A 16,702-nucleotide genomic window follows, 5' to 3' on the forward strand; every position below is an offset into this window, starting at 1 on the left:
AGCTGTTAATCCCTTCTTAAGAGATTAATGCAATTCTCGCTGAAAATCTCTAGCCAGGGGTAGATTTGACTCCTAAATAAAGCTAAATCTAAATAGAATTAACACATGATTTGAATATGAACGTTTAGTAAATTGCTCATACCACACCAGCAAGGTATTTTGCGTCTTGATATGGCTCAGGGAATAAAATACTCTCTATGTTGCTGCCTGATTCTTCATTTATATTGTTTCCTGGTGTGAAATTCTAGTAAAAAAAAAAATAGCAGCTAATATTTTTACAAAGGAGGGGTGAGGATATGACAACAGATTTACAAAGGTAGGTTACGATATATACAGATATGTTGTTAGCAGAATTTTTAAATGAAGTAAATAACACCTTTTTTAAAAAAATTACGGATGTTCAGGGCCCAGCATAAAAATTTCTAATACCTGGTTATTTGAAATTTTTATGTTCAAATCCTTTTGTGAAACTGGATGATTCTTTGTAGAATTACAGCCAAGTGAAGAATAGTGTACTTTTTAAATCACTTGTCAATTTTTGAAGTATTACTAGAAAATATGACACAGGTACATAAAGTGAAATGTTTTTAATATGGACCTGATTTTTATTTTTTTGCAAATAGAGGAGTTGTATCATTTATGGATAAAAGCATTATGTGAGATTCAAGTTTAACACATTTTAGGGTATCACCTGATCTTTACAAAGTAAACCTCCTTCCTAAGTGCAGCAGAGCAGAACTGATTGGATTAATTACAGTAATTTGTTATTTTCTCTAGGAGATACTAAACTTCATGAACTTTACATAGATTACAGTAAGGAAAAATTCTCTCTGGACATAAAATGCACATTTGGCAGCTGAGATAAGTTGAACATGGTTCCTGCTGGCTCAGTCAAAACAATATTCCTCTGGTAGAATTTTAAGTATCCCAGATGAACTGTGTTCAAAGTTTAATTCTCACTGAAATTGAGGGGATTGCCCTCTTTTGTCCTATTAGTTCAACTATAAGACACCTTTGCTATTTCAAAACCATGGGTGTGCATTACTATTTTTGCACAGCAAATATGATTGTAGTAAGAACTTTCATAACTTTTAATACATAGATTGTTTTTTCTTAAGATCTTCTACTGAAAAAAAAAAAATTAAATAAGACCTGTAACTGTTGACACTGGAAAGTTCTTTCCCCTTCCCCCTTTTTCCCTTATATTGGTTTGGGAATCTTATAATTTTCTTCTTCCTTATGCACTTGCTCTAACTTTTCAGAAGAGACTCTGAAAGAAAGTGGAAAATAATGAAGGTCAAAGTGTGAAAAACAAAGATTCGAATGCATATGATACAATTTTACATTAGCTTCTTAAAACAAATAAACTCTGTTCCTTTTTTCAAAGCCTGTAAAAGTAACTAAAAAATTCTTTATTTTGTTGATTTTTTTTCTATAGAATTGAACTTTCAGAATTTAAACATTTCAGATTTTTTCTCTTTCTAGGTTTACAAAAATAAAACACAACTAAAATCTTATAAAATCAACTAAAAAAGTATACTCTATACTGTGTCTATTAAAATGCACGTTATTTTTGGTTTTTTCTTTTACTCAAGTATTATTTATTTTCTGTAAGATTTTTTCCACCTTTATAACAGAATTCTAATTATGCCATAGCAGTTGTCCTCTACTCCTTGCTGATAGTCAATGGGCTGTTCATGCATTGTTCATGGAAGTCTTTATTGTCATCCATGCTTCTTTTTTAAAGACAAGAAAAATTTAACACTAATTCAAAAAATAGAGGCAAGTGTGAAATGCTCTGGAATTTATTTAATATTGCTGCCTATTAAATTAGAGATAGGTTTTTAATGCATGATAGTTTGTTTTGATTTTATCCATCACACAGTGTCTAAAACTTCTCCTTAACAGTAGTATTCTGCCCACTTTGCATTCTGGGCTCTGCAGATGACTTGTACTTTGACTAAAGTTTTTTTTTTACTACTGACCCATCTGGCCTTAGTGTGAGACTCTGTGGTGTGGGTGGTGGTGGTTTAGGTTGGATTGACTGACTATTAATCTTTCTGTGAAATAGTTTAGTTTATACTTATTTAGAAATATGTCTAATCATGGTATTTATACTTTTCTGGTCCAGTTTTAGCATGCAGTAAAAAAACTCTGAGAAATCAAGAGTGGCCAATATTTTTTATACTCTGTTAATTATAATAAATTTTATTTTAAGAAAAAATAACTAGGAAACAGAAATTAGCAGCAATATTATCATAAAATATGATCATACTTTAAATAATACCAAGATAAGCTGTATGATGCATATCCTGTTAGTTCCAGTTATGTATATTTACACAGAATTTCATGGAATTATTTGCTTCTGGTTTTGGCTGGGGTAGAGTTAATTTTCTTCACAGTGGCTGGTGTGGAGCTGTGTTTAGGATTTGTGCTGAAAACAGGATTGATAATACAGAGATGTTTTTGTTATTGCTGAGCAGAGCTTACTCAGAGCCAAGGCTTTTTCTGCTTTTCATACTGCCATGCTGGTGAGGAAGTTGGGGGTGCCTAGGAGTTGGGAGGAGACACAGGTGGGACAGGTGATCCAAACTGACCAAATGGATATTCCAGACCAGGTGACATCATGCTCAGCATATGGAGTGAAAGGAAGGAGGAGGAAGGGGTGGCACATTTGGAGTGATGGTGTTTGTCTTCCCAAATCACTCTTACCTGTGATGGGGCCCTGCTGTCCTGGAGATAGCTGAACACCTGCCTGCCCCTGGGAAGCAGTGAATTAACTCCTTGTTTTGCTTTGCTTGTGTGCATGGCTTTTTCTTCCCCTATTAAACTGTTTTTATCTCAACCCATGAATTTTCTAGTTTTTATCCTTCTGATTCTGTCCCCAGTCCTGCTGGTAGGGATTGAGCGAGTGGCTGTGTAGGACTTGGCAGGGGTTAAACCATGACATAATCCAATATATTATTGGTCAGAAAAATCTGTGGTTCAGTGAGGGAACATAGCAGGAGGATTTATTTTCCACCCAAGGATTGTATTTCTACTTTCAACCTGCTGTTCTTCATCCTCCCACAAAAAGAAAAGAAACAAGAAGAGTGCTCTTCTGCTCAGAATTCAGAAGGCACAATACTAATCTCTGTGAAAAAAATCTCATCTGAAGATCTTCTAAGAAGGTTTGACTTGAACTCCAGCATCTGAGGGAGCATACAATGAATGGCTGGTGACCTATTTTTTGCTCTTTAAAGCCTTATGAATTGTGCCCTAAATCTCAGAGTCATCTACGACATACTTTCTAAGAGAGTTTAAAAATACAGAATTGGAATGAGGGTAAGACTGTAGTGTCACATCATTCAAAAAGAAAATATTGTACTGTACAAATTTCTGGGATAACAGCAATATCTTTTCTTGGCTTTGAAATAAAGGGTCCAGTGAACACTTAATGCTCAAATGTCAAATGAAGAGTTTCTGAAATGCCATAAGTTTCATCTCTGCGTTTTTATTTCACATGCTGATGAAAAGTCATATGAAAACGGAAAAGGTTTTACAGATGATAGATCTTTTAACTCCAGACATAGCTACAGGCTATGAAGAGTAATGTAGTGTCCCTGGTGTATCATGCACAGGGAAAGCAGGGTAAGATTTTCCCATGGGTTTAAACAGAATATATGGAATGTCTGAGGCTCTTTTAATAATATCCTGATGGAATTTCAACAAACCAATGTGATTAACAGATTGAGATAGGCTTTCCTAATGCTTATCATCACTTTTAGCAGTACATCAATTAGCTAAGTCAACTGTGACATTCAAGTGCCATCGTATCTATGTAAAGTAAGAAAATGAAAGATTGTCTTTCTTTAAAAACTCTTTTCTGCTATCCAATCCTATCATTCGAAATTTATAAGTCCACTTTGTCCTTCAAAACACAAAAGTAATGGGGCTTAACTATTTACAAATGAGGACATGGTTAGTTTTTCAGCATATAGACACACTTCTAATACTTTGCTGAAAGAGAACTGTTATGTAGCCATGTCACATCAGCCAGAGAGCTATTGTAGAGCTTTAAGGAGATAAGAAAAATTACAGCTAAATTAGATTAAAAAAAAAAAAAAAAGTGATGAAATAAATTATAAAACAACAGTAGGGTCCTTTTTATCTATTTTAAGGAAATTGGTTAATTTAGCACTTGAATGTAAATATGCCTTCTCCATATGCCCAGAAATGTCAAATGAGTGTGGTATAATTACTCTGACACTATTCAAGTATTATTCTGTGCAATCTAAACACATCTTGTGTTTTCATGAGATAGTGGCAGACAGATTTTAAAAAAATCTTCCTAGACGGAAATAGACAATGTTAATAGGTATTGCATTATTATAATAAGTTATGTTTATCTTATGGGTAATTAAAATAAAGGAAAAACAAAATTAGTGAAGAATGTAAGACTGACAGTTCAAAATGATAAATTGTCCCTTCTAGATCAGGTAGAAATTGAGGTATAAGGGTGATTACAGTGTTTAGTGCATTCTATCCTCCTCTGTATCATTCCTCAGTTGTCCCAACACTATAGATCTACTTCAAGTTTGAGACTTCTCTAAAGAAGAAAGAGCATGAAAAGAAGTTAATTTTCCAAAGATCATTGTATCCTCAGTACTGAGGATATTACCAATGCAGGAAGTATGTATGGTAGTGATAAGATCTGCAATGTAGGTAGCTGGCACCTTCATAAATACATTGTATATCAAGTAAATGGGACCAAATAATTCATATAGTCTCCAGATTCTCTTACATCTATCTTTTTCAAATATAATTGGTGTGAGATGGGTTGCTAGCTACATCTTTACATTACTTATGCATTCCTCCCTAAAAACATGATTGAGCACTTTAGAAAGGCATATTTGTTTCTCATGATAGTGAGTCAACATCAAAAGGAAAAGAGATGGGCTTTTCATATTGATTTTCCTTATCTGAATATTATCAAGGAAGTTTTTCATTAGGACACCCCTTAATATTTCTTCCTATGTTGTGTTTAGACATATATTTAGGAAAAAAGAAAATAAAGGGTCTTAGGTTGTCCTACCAAAGGTAGTCTGAAAACTAACTGTGCCCCTGTGTACACAAAATTGTAGAACTGTAGAATGGTGTGGACTGGAAGGGATCTTGAAGATTCTTTCTTTCCAATCATCCTGCCATAAGCAGGGACACCTTTCACTAGATAAGGTTTCTTAAAGCCTCGTACAACCTAGCCTTGAACACTTCCAAGGATCTTCCACAACTTCTCTGGGCAACCTCTTCCTTATACCTCCACCAGCAAATGTATATCATGAATAGAAACTAAGGTATGGAATAAAAGGTACTAGATAGATATAAAACATGGTGGTGATGATAACATCTTTGTTCATTTCAAAACAGTGATGGACAGGTTGCTCATGCATTAAGATTTCTTATTTGATGAATGTGCCATTCTGCAAGAGAGAGACAACTTACTGCTGTGCCTCACTTTTTAAAGAATTACCATTGCTGCCTATACTCAGCACTTAAATTGGACTGAAGGAAGTGCCATATCCATCCATCATTGCTAAATGATAGATTTTCATCAGTTCTTGAAAAATTGAATTGCTTGGACAGTCTGATGAGATAAATTTAATGGTCTTTGGGAAAAAGAATATTCTTGGCCTTGGCAGCTGAATATCAACCACTCAAGAAAAGTTCATAGAACAGTAATACACTGCAAAAGGAAAATCTTATACCCAACGACATTGTTCTTTTCCTACAGGTTTTTAGTTGCTTTTCCTGTATCTCTTATATTTGCTAAGACTATATTATTTTCCCATGGGTTTAAATTTGATTTGATTATTTTTGGAAAATCAATCTTAAGAGAAAATAGGAACAAGAAATTTTATCCTAATTATCTTCTTAATAGGTGTTCATTACTGAATCTGAAGTTAATATGGAAAGAATACCAAATAATAAATAAAAATTTGTGATCTTAGAACTGGACAGAGTGAACAGGAAAGTGAACAATGTTAGGTCTCTTCCATCATCTTTCTCTGCCATGCATTTAATATATTTAAATGAAAACATACCTATACATATAAAATCAAGCTTGAACCAATTCCAAGACCTGAAATTAAGCACTGAATCCTCATATGACTGTTACAATAGACTGTCAAACATAGAATCATAGAATGGTTTGGGATGGAAGGGACCTGAAAGATCATCTGGCTCCAACTCCCCTGCCATCAGCAGGAAAACCTTTTACTAGACCAGTTTACTCAGAGCTTCATCCATCCTGGTCTTGAACCCTTCCAGGGATGGGTATCCACAACTTCTCCGGGCAGCCTGTTCCAGTGTCTCACACCCTCACAGTAAAAAAATTTCTTCCTAAAAGTCCCTCTCGAGTCTTCCAGTACTAGTACCCTCTCCTTCCTTCAGATACTGGAAAGTCCCCTTGAAGCCTTCCCCAGAATGAACAACCCCAATCTCTCTCAGCCTATCTTAGTAGGAGAGGTGCTCCAGCTCTTTAATCATCCTAGTGGGTCTCCTATGGACTCATTTCAACAGGTATATGTCCTCCTTGTGTGCTTCTGTATTTGAAATAATTACTGGAAATAAATCTTGCAATTAAATATTCCACTTATGTTTAAACATATTGTCCCAAAGTACTACCAATCTTAACAAGACAAAGAAATAATAATGTGTGGCATACCTGGTAAGGTAGATGGTCTGTCTTTGAAACACCCAGAACAAGTCATCAAGCTTAATTTATTCCATTATTCCACTTTCTTACACCAGGAATTAACTCAGTGCTCAGACTTCAGGTAATGCACAAGAGGTTATCCAGGATACAATGACATAAAGGAAGAATATTCCAAGGAGTTTCATAATTAGCTGTAAATGTGAAGAAGGTAAAAAAATAGGACAAGAACTAATGCTAAACATTTAAATATTAGATTCTCCATCTAATGGAACTGAGCAAGGAGGGCAATTTTAAAGAAAATATGCCAAAGAGGGGGATAGTAATAGATGTTTTGGTCAAAAAAGCAGTGTTATTTTTCTACTTTGCTTTCAAAAATCTAAAAGCAAAATGAAATGTTTTTTAAAAATTAATTAATGTATTACTATTGACATCTATAAACCTCAGTATATTTTAGATGTGCAAATACTATTGGAAAAAAACAAACAAAAAAGTTAACAAATGAAATTAATGTGCAAGCAAGAGGAGACAAGTCTCCTTAAATTACCAGAATTTATGCTAACAAACTATGTTTTATTAGGGGCTATCACTGAGATTTATCAGATAGATATGCAGAACTGCAATACTTACACAATGATAGTGTGACCTTGTTAATTTTAAAGCTGAATAAGATTTATTAAAAAAAAAAAAAATTAATTCCCTGATCGTTTCTGGGATACACCTTCCTAATGTTGTGTCATATCCCACGTTAAGGTTCTGGAAGGTTTAGAGGCTTACAAAAGAAAAGTAATTTAGCAATATAAGCAAGGTATATATATAAAAAAAAAGACAATTCAATGAGGAATAGGTTCTGAAAATGAGTTTGAGTTATCTAAAAATGTCCTACTTTATTATTTCACATATATTATCAGACAACTCAAACTCATTTTCGGAACCCATTCTTCATTGAGATATCTGTCTTCTCTATGAGGCTTTGCCAAGAAAATCTCCCAAGCATATTTCTTTCTTGGTAAATTTGTTTGCTAGTCTAAATTCCTGCACTAAAGGCAGCTATGTTCCTGATGAAACTTGTCTGAATCAAGACTTGTTTCCAGTAAATATTGAGTACAAGTTATTGAACATCAATGGAAAAATGATGCTTCTACTAAGGTACCAAAATATACTAGGATCATCCATAAAAAGTTCTGTCCTCATTAATTCCATACAAGTTAAAGAAATTATTTTATCGCTAAGTGCAATCATAAAGCATGCAAATTCCAAGTAGTTTAACCAGTTGTGAAAACATTTTTTCTTCCCTGAACATTAATTTCCATGCCTACCATTATTTGAACTTAAATAAAAAAATATTATTAGTACCAGTACTTGAATAAAGAAGCTTGTACCAAGTCTCTAGTCTACCTGTTCCATGTAATATAAAATATCCATAGTCAAATCCACCTCCTGATATAGGCATCTTTTGAGACACACCTTCAATGCTACCAGGCATTACTAATGTTTCACTGAATGTTGGCAAATGTTACCATAAGAGTTAAAACATAAGGTGAACAAATAATATAAGCAATAGCACGCAGTCAGATTCATACTAGGCTTTTCCTGAAGTAAGCAAAGCCTATGAAGGCCGCTTGTTAAGGATTTTATTTATCTTGTCAACACATTTGATGCAGAAATGTAAAATTAAATGTACTCAGGTACATGATAGTGATGAAATTAGAAATGTGACAAAGCTTGTTAATTGACATCTGTACCAAATGTGTCCAAAATGGTTTCAATTTTAAGTCTGACTGTGTAGGAATTGGATAAGAATCACTAATTATTACAAACGTACACATCTTAGTAAACAAGTTTCAGAGTGTTTGCTTCTCAGTGTTCTCTCCTCATCTGTTAGGAAAGTTGATTTACATCTTCAGATTATATATATAAATTGTAATATATAGATTTCAATACTTCTTTTTTAATCAAGCATCTGCAAAGAGTCATCAGTTTACTCTTTGTTTATGATTATGGAAACTTTCATAACCCACTGGTTATGAGATACATCAACTAAGGAGCAAACTGAACTTATAAGCAGCACATTTGTAAGTATCCCCAAAAGCAAGGCAGTATACATATAAATTGTAAGTCATGAGCAACGACGGACTCTGCAATACCACACTGCTGCAAACAGCTCACTGTTTACAAACACAGTGGCACAGCAACCAGTTATATATAGACAATATTACAGCAGCCATGAGCATCTTTCAGAATGGAAGCTGAGTATGCAGAGTTGAAAAGTTCATGGGTGACCTATAACAACAAAGCGTAATGCCCTCAAAAATGCTCTGTGCAAGACAAGGAAATACTAGGAAGCATTTCAGTGTAAAATTTAACAGAGCTACTTAAAATCTGATTTTTTTTTTGTCACAGGAGATTGTTTTGATATTTTCGTTCAAAATTATGATGAAAAGAATTATATTTTAAAAAATTTGCCAGTGGGCCTGTGTAATAATATACTGTGAAAATATTAATAAAAATCCTTTATGAAGTGCTTAAACACTATATTTTTTACTTTATATGTTACATATTTTTTGTGAAGTTTGTAAGATCATCCCATTTCTCTACTTTTCATAAGTCAGAGTTTTTCTTTGTACCCACTGATATGATACCTCCTGACAAGATGTCCAGTTAAAATCTTTAAATATTTTTTTTTCCATTTCCTCAAATTTACATATTTTTTGTAAAAATTTACAACTGTCTAATTTTTCTTGTAAAAATATAAAATATCTGCTGAGTTACATTACAGTTATAACTATTAGTAAAACACTTGAGAACAACCATTAATTTGATATTTTCTGTGATAAGTACAGTTTGAGGCCATTATAAGAGAAGAAACCAGTATTTTGAAAAATAATACACATCTACTGTGCTTTGGAATAAAGATGAAGCTTCAAAGATAATGTGATATAAAAAGACCAATTTTTGTCACAGGCTAAAAATGCTTCGATTCACTTTACAGATATTTTTGTTCTAACTTAAGTAATTCTGGCTTTTGTGTTATTTGGCATCACATCAGACTATGCCTTTTAATACCTTCCAGGGCATTTTACTTCTTTTACATTTGTTATGTAGACAGAGACAGTAAGAACAAATGGTCCAAGAGAGCACTAGATACATGCTGCAACTTGCATGTGAGGCTGTAGGAGTGGAGTATAATTTAGAAAATGCAACACTTTTATTTAAATGAATCATCTGTTCTTCATTTAAAGGGGAAAATATAATATTCCACCCCTCATTCTTTACCAAATAAACAAAGAACTTTGTCCTGCAAAAAAGATCAAATTAGATTGGCATCTGATGTAGATAAAGACTGTGAGAGACAACACATATACAAATGTTACACAGCTCTAACACACCTGATGTACTTAATACCTCAATGCTAAAAATGGAACATTAGTTACTAAGAAATTGGAGCTATAAAGGCATGAAATACACTATCATTATTTACAGTAGAGATAATAACTTACGGTTTTCTGCTTCTTTCCTTTTCTCCTGCTGTTTCAAGCAATCTGAACTTAGTGTAAAAACTAATGTATATCCAAAATAGAAATGCACAAAGAATGTTACATATTTGCAAATATATACACTCTTTAATGTTTGTTTCCTTTAGAGGCAGCATTTTTAATTGTAATAAAAATACAAAGAAAAAACATCTGTCTGTGACATCAGATAATAGCTGAAATTCAATTTTTGATGACATTAACAGACATTTTTCCATTAATTCCATTGGGTATTATATCACAAACCAAAAAATTGTATTTTTTTTTTAAATACAGATCACATGGATTTCTTTCTAACTGTGACTTTTGAGGTACCTTTAATGATTTGATATCTTAAATAACTTCTTAAATATCTGAGGAAGTGGTAGAATGTAGAAAAGGCATGTCATATAGGAGAGGATTTTAAAATAAATGAGAACGTTTACCTTGTTTTGAGATGACATTTTTGCATTAAAAACAACTTAGCTCATCTAATGTGTGAATCAGTGTGTGTCAAGCAGTGAGAATAGCAGTGAGTGGCAGAATTACTTTAAACAAATGCGTAGCCTCTGAAGATAACTCTCCTCCAGCATGTCTTTACAGTGTGAAATCAACTAAGTGTATAACACCTATGTGCTTTTGCAATCCGAACAAAATAAGTTTGAATGCTTGTAATTAATTTACACAACTTTTTATTCAGAGAACAATTTCATGCAGAGTTTCTCTGGAAATTCAGTACCAGAGCTGTTCTGATATTTAAGTGTCTTATCTCAATTGCACAGAGAAAACTACAAGTATACCAGACAACAAAGACCAAAAAGTTAACAGTGGAATGCATAAATACAAATTGCAGGTCATCTTCTCTAGGCATTCTGTACATGCTGGGCATCATATCTTCATTTTTATAACCATATATATAGATGAAGGTAGGTAGTGTTTTCTATAATCATATTTTCCAGGTAAGAATAAAGACTGTATAATTGGTGCCAGACTAAAAATTTATGTGAGGAATATTCATCAGTTCCAGCAAGGGATGAAAATGTGTTTAAATTATGTGTGCAGGGACATATATATGACCCTTTTCCTTTTTTCCCCCTGTTCTTCTTTTTTTAATATTTGAATTTTAACCATGGGCCTATTTAGACATTTTGCTTACACTGTACAAATAAAATAATACTTAAAATTCCTCCCCCATGCCATATGCATATACTTATATTTGCTTTGAGACTGACAGCCTGGGTAGATTTTGCGCATATCTTCTGCATTCTGAAACATAAACCTTTCTTGGAAGAGAAATCATAAAAGTTTATGACATGGTTTAACTTTTCTGTGCATTCCCTTCTCAAAGCAGTTTGCACGAGCAACTGAAGCTGCCTGAAATTAGGCCACTCAGAAATGGCAGCCCATTGGCTCTATAGGGAATCCCACCTTTTCTATAGCACTTCAGTTTCTGGTTTTCAACATCAAAGCTATCAAAGACATCAATTATGCAACAGGTGAGCTGAACAAACTCTCCTAATAAATTGATACAGGGTTTAATTTCATTTCAGCTCTAACCAGCAGCTCTCAACAAGATCTTTCAATGTATGGTACCATTTAGAGCAAACCAATGAAATCCTCAAAACCCAGCTTCATATAATTTCTATGATTGCTTTGGAGCTTTTTAGAATAAGAATAGAACAAACACAGGATGATCATATTCATAAAAGCAAACTAAAACCTTTCCAAAAAGGAGAGAGGAAAGCAAAAAACCTGAAATATGTGTGATTTCAGGGTGCCATGAATGAAAAAAGAAAGGGAATATGAGGGGACATCAAAATGAACTTGTCCTGCAGTGCCACATATTCTTAAAAATGCCAGAAGTATCCAGAGGTTATATCTGTGAAAAACTCGGTAATTACAAGTCTCTGTCATCCACTCAGTCAAAATTTTTCCTCCAAGTGCTGTGATCAGCTCCTGTTGGAAGCAAAGCTGAGACAGGAGAGCTGCTTTATCATGTTACAGAATGTTCATAAGACTGAATCAAATAATGACTCTTACAACACAGGGAGAAATTTAAGGGTTTTCCATATATCAAATGTGATTGGAGGACAAATTTATAAAAGTATTTAGATGTCAAAGGGCTCAGAAAAGTAGGCATTTCAAGACCAAATAAGCAGACAATATTTCATCTATATTTCTCTATCAAAATGTTTTTAATTTTCTATCGGCACGCCCTTCAGAATTGCCCAGAAACTAGGAAAAGCAACCTTAATAATGTAATGTAAATATGTGTCTTTCTGATTTTGGCTCTACCTAAAGTACTTCAAAGAGTGTGAGTTAAAGAGCAGATGGGTATGGTATATCCCACTGAATGGTATATCCCACTGAAACCAGTGGGAAATTACATTGTTCTTTTCTTCTGGGGGCCCTTACTGACTTTAGGCCACAGGTTACTCAGTGCAAGTCGAGAGGACATGATGGGTGAGTTTTTGATCAGAAAAGTCATGATTACATCTTGTTTATCTTGTGGGTAGGGACACCCCCCAGTGTCTAGTAAACCACATCAGGCTGTTACTTACCTCTTTGTCTACTTTTCTCTAAGACAAATGTGCCCAAGAGAGGGCTAGTCACAAATCTGTGAAAATCCAGCATGGCCCGTTTATCTCAGGGTAAGAGCTCTTCCTGGTCTTCTTTAATTTAGTAACATAGGCATAGCCTGTTAGTTCTAATTGTCTTCCCCTGTCATTCCTACCCCCTTAAATTGGAAACACAGATGGAAAAGCAGTGAGTGTAAAAAATAATTTGCATCTAATTTGCCTACTATTAAATGATTAAGCAAAGCAGCATGTAGAAAGTTCTTTGGAAGAAGGAAAAAAGAGCCTGAAATGGAAGAGTGGAGCCGATGAAGCACCTGTTTGTCGGACTGAAAATTTCTTTATGGCCCCCGAGAAATATCACACTTGTGCAATTATATCAGTAGCTGACCTTTTAGTCCTTAAGAGCAGAAGGGAGGGGAAAGAAGAGAAAAGACACACACAGTAACTTCTCTGAGCCTGTCAGCATTTTCCTGGAACTTCCATTTGGAAAGGCTCTATGACACCACTTTAGGAATGCAAACATCTCTTGGTGATGTATGTGCTGGGAAGGTGCAAGAAAAAAGTGAGGCTGAAGAACAGATCCAGAACATTACAGGGAACACAGAGCAAATGAAATAAAAATATCAAGATTCCTCCAGGTGCCTCTACTACCATTAAAATTCAAATAGGGACTGAAAATACACTCTTTATTTGGAACCTGGCGAAATTTCCTGTGTTCTCTGTCCTATAATGTCTTCTGCTTTTTGACCCAAAACAGTTAGAGATTTGCAAGCTGTGGATAAGTTCATGAAGATCTTTGTCAAGACCCAGGTCAGACACAGATTTAGAAAGTAGCTTATGGTTTCTAAATGCCAGCATATTGGCAGGTGATATACTGATATGTTTACTCTGCTTCCTCCTCCAGAAATGGTCTAGTATATCTATTATTTTGTTTTCTTTGCTAACACATATGTTCATGTAGTTGTAATATGCCTTTGAGTGGAGTGTGAAGTTTAATTAATCCAGTTATTGAAGAGGACAACATAATAGCAAAAAATGTATTGTAAAGAACAAGAGATACATTATTTAGACTGGATGTCTAAACTTTTCCTTAAAATATATTGGGACATTCTCTTTGGATTTATGTCACTAGAGAAAACCAAAAATAATATTTCTGTAAAGTGAAAGTTGAATAAAGACTCAAAATCCAGTTTGATCCTTGATACATAAAAGCTTAACAATAGACAATTCATATGGTGATAATCTTTGGTACTATGTACAAAAACTCTTAAACTGTTGCATCCAGCTCAAATGTCAGCATTTCAGGAAGAATCATGACCTCTCAGGTAGGCCACAGAAAGTCCCCTAAAATGACAAAAATATTCATTATAACAAATAGCTTTCCTTTTAGCTTAGCAAAAAGGGGCTGGACTAGATGACATTTAAAAGTCCCCTCAACCCAAAGAATTCTATGATTTAATAATAAAACGTTAATTGATGACTTTTTCTGTCTTTCACAAAAAAAATTCTATGTCTGTGTAAATATAGACACCTGGAACTGAAATTTGATAGCTGTAAATCAGCTGAGGTGACAAGAGCATTGCAGACCAGAAAAGCTGGAAATTTAATCTCTTTATATTTTGAAAAAAAATATTATACATCAAATATATATTATATGAAAATACAGAATATTGTATTGGAGCTATTAATCTCAAAATGGTTTAACTCAAGCTGGGATATTTCTACTCAAGACAGTACTTGTAACAAGTAGGAAAAACATACGGGACAATCTTAGGGCTTGCTTTATGCAGGAGGACAGACTAAACACTGGCCTGAAATGCTACTGCCTTCTGGCTTTCAAATATGTAAATCATCAATCTGAGATTCTTTTTAATTGACTCAGTTCATTGCAAGGGAGAACTTGGGGGTTTAGTCTGTACTATCTGAATACTGACATAGTGCAGAAGTTATCAATAATGTTCATGGTTTACACACTTCACTATTGTGTTTCCTAGCCTTAATTTAATAAACTCTGAGTTGCCATGGATTCAGAGGAAATAAACATCCAGATTTTTCAATATACACTGAAGCTATGATGATCATATGTCACTGCTTCTAATACACAGAAACAAAATTTATATTCTTTCAGCTGGACAAGGATTATCAGAGACAGATGATGCCAGAAATCTAAGGTGTGGGCAGGTGGAATAGGAATCAAGAGGGGAGTTCCTGAGGTTCACCTATCTGTTCACCTATCTTCACTCAGTAAAAATCTATCTTTATAATTAAAATTCCATATAGAGTATATAAATGGCTAGAATGTCAAACTCTAAATCACTTTCTAATGCAGCTAAAGAATTCAGTACTTAGACTGTAATTTGTAAAATGGTTGTTTAATGTCTTTGGAGCAGAAACTAAGGAGGGTATGTTTAGACTGACGTGTATAATTTTTCTTATCCACATATGGATAAGTCTACTAAGCATTTTATTTTACATTGAAATACCCCAGTGAAAGGATAATCACTAGTATTTCTCAGTCAAGTCCAGTACACTGGGAAATCTCTTATTTTTCAGAGAAAGGGTCTGCATGGGGACTTACATACTTTTTTAGTAGCTTATCAAGAGTGTATTTCATTGTTTTTCAGGGAATATTTCTTGAAATGCCAAAGCAGGTGCCTTAAAATGCCTCATATTTTGTGCATAAACCCTCACTCATAAAAACCCTGTTGTGCATGTTAAAACTTAATAGCTAGAATATATCATATTAACACACCACAAGCTACATTGAAGTAACATTATGAAACTGAGACTTATACCTAGAAAAAGTCAGGGTATTTAGTGTAAGTGATTTAATTTGAGATTTACATTTTTTGCACTGAGTGACATGACAGTGTGAAATCAATTTGTAACATTGAATATTTGAAGGCTGAGACTACCGTGTAAATGAAAGCAGGCAAAGAAAGCATAGGCATCACCAATGGATTGCTAACCAGAAGGAATGCAGGGGAATTAAAAGCATATCTTTCTCTCAAACTACCTGTATGGATGGACATAACCCAAATGAGTTAAAGAGTTAAGACTGACAGGAACAGGGAGCACCTAGCATAATTCTCCTGTTCTATATATACTGTTGATAGTTTCCAGTGAACCAGAAAGTACAATTGCCTAGAGAAAGGAGGTTACTTATTTTCTTGGCATTAGTTTTATTCAAAACTTTTATACTCTGGACAAAATCAGTAAAAGGAATAAAATCCTTAGTTGTTGGGACCATGTGTGATTGCAGGTGGTGAGGTAGGAGTTATCATTGACTATAACAGTTATAAGAACAATTTAAACAAAAACAACTGTAGCATTTTAATTCACTAAACTTAATTAGTGAGACACATAGAATGCTTTCCATGGAACTCCTTGTTTCTACCCCAGCCCTTCTAACTCTTTGACATAGAAAGAGTAAATTCCATATAATTCTATATGCTGCTGATATACAATCCATTTGTGGGTTATTCAACAAAGGCACATGCTTCCAAGATGTGTTTGTGTTAAGTAGGGCTATAGTTACCACTCATATTTCTTAGAAAAATGGACAGTAGTGAGATGTGGGAATGTTGTGTTCTGATCTGGGCAGTGGTAAGGGAAAACACAAACAAGACCAGTTGAATACATAACAGACAAATAAATTTTAGGCTCAGTGTTAGACACCATTTCATAAGGTCGAAGTTTAAGGAGTTTTAAGTAGTCTCCCTAGAAAAGCAGAAGAAACTTCATCTGTTGAGCAATATTTAAAAATATTAGCCAAAGCTTTAGAGAATGATTAGTTGAGCAGCTTTCAGTGATATGGGCAAAGAAAGTCTTTCGGTTTCTTATTATTTTTAGTCTTATTAGTAAATGTTCTTCGAGATTATTTATTTAACTATCATCTAAAATCTCAATCTTGATTTAAA

This window comes from Corvus hawaiiensis, chromosome 6 (assembly GCF_020740725.1).
Source record: "Corvus hawaiiensis isolate bCorHaw1 chromosome 6, bCorHaw1.pri.cur, whole genome shotgun sequence".
NCBI classification, from domain to species: domain Eukaryota; kingdom Metazoa; phylum Chordata; class Aves; order Passeriformes; family Corvidae; genus Corvus; species Corvus hawaiiensis.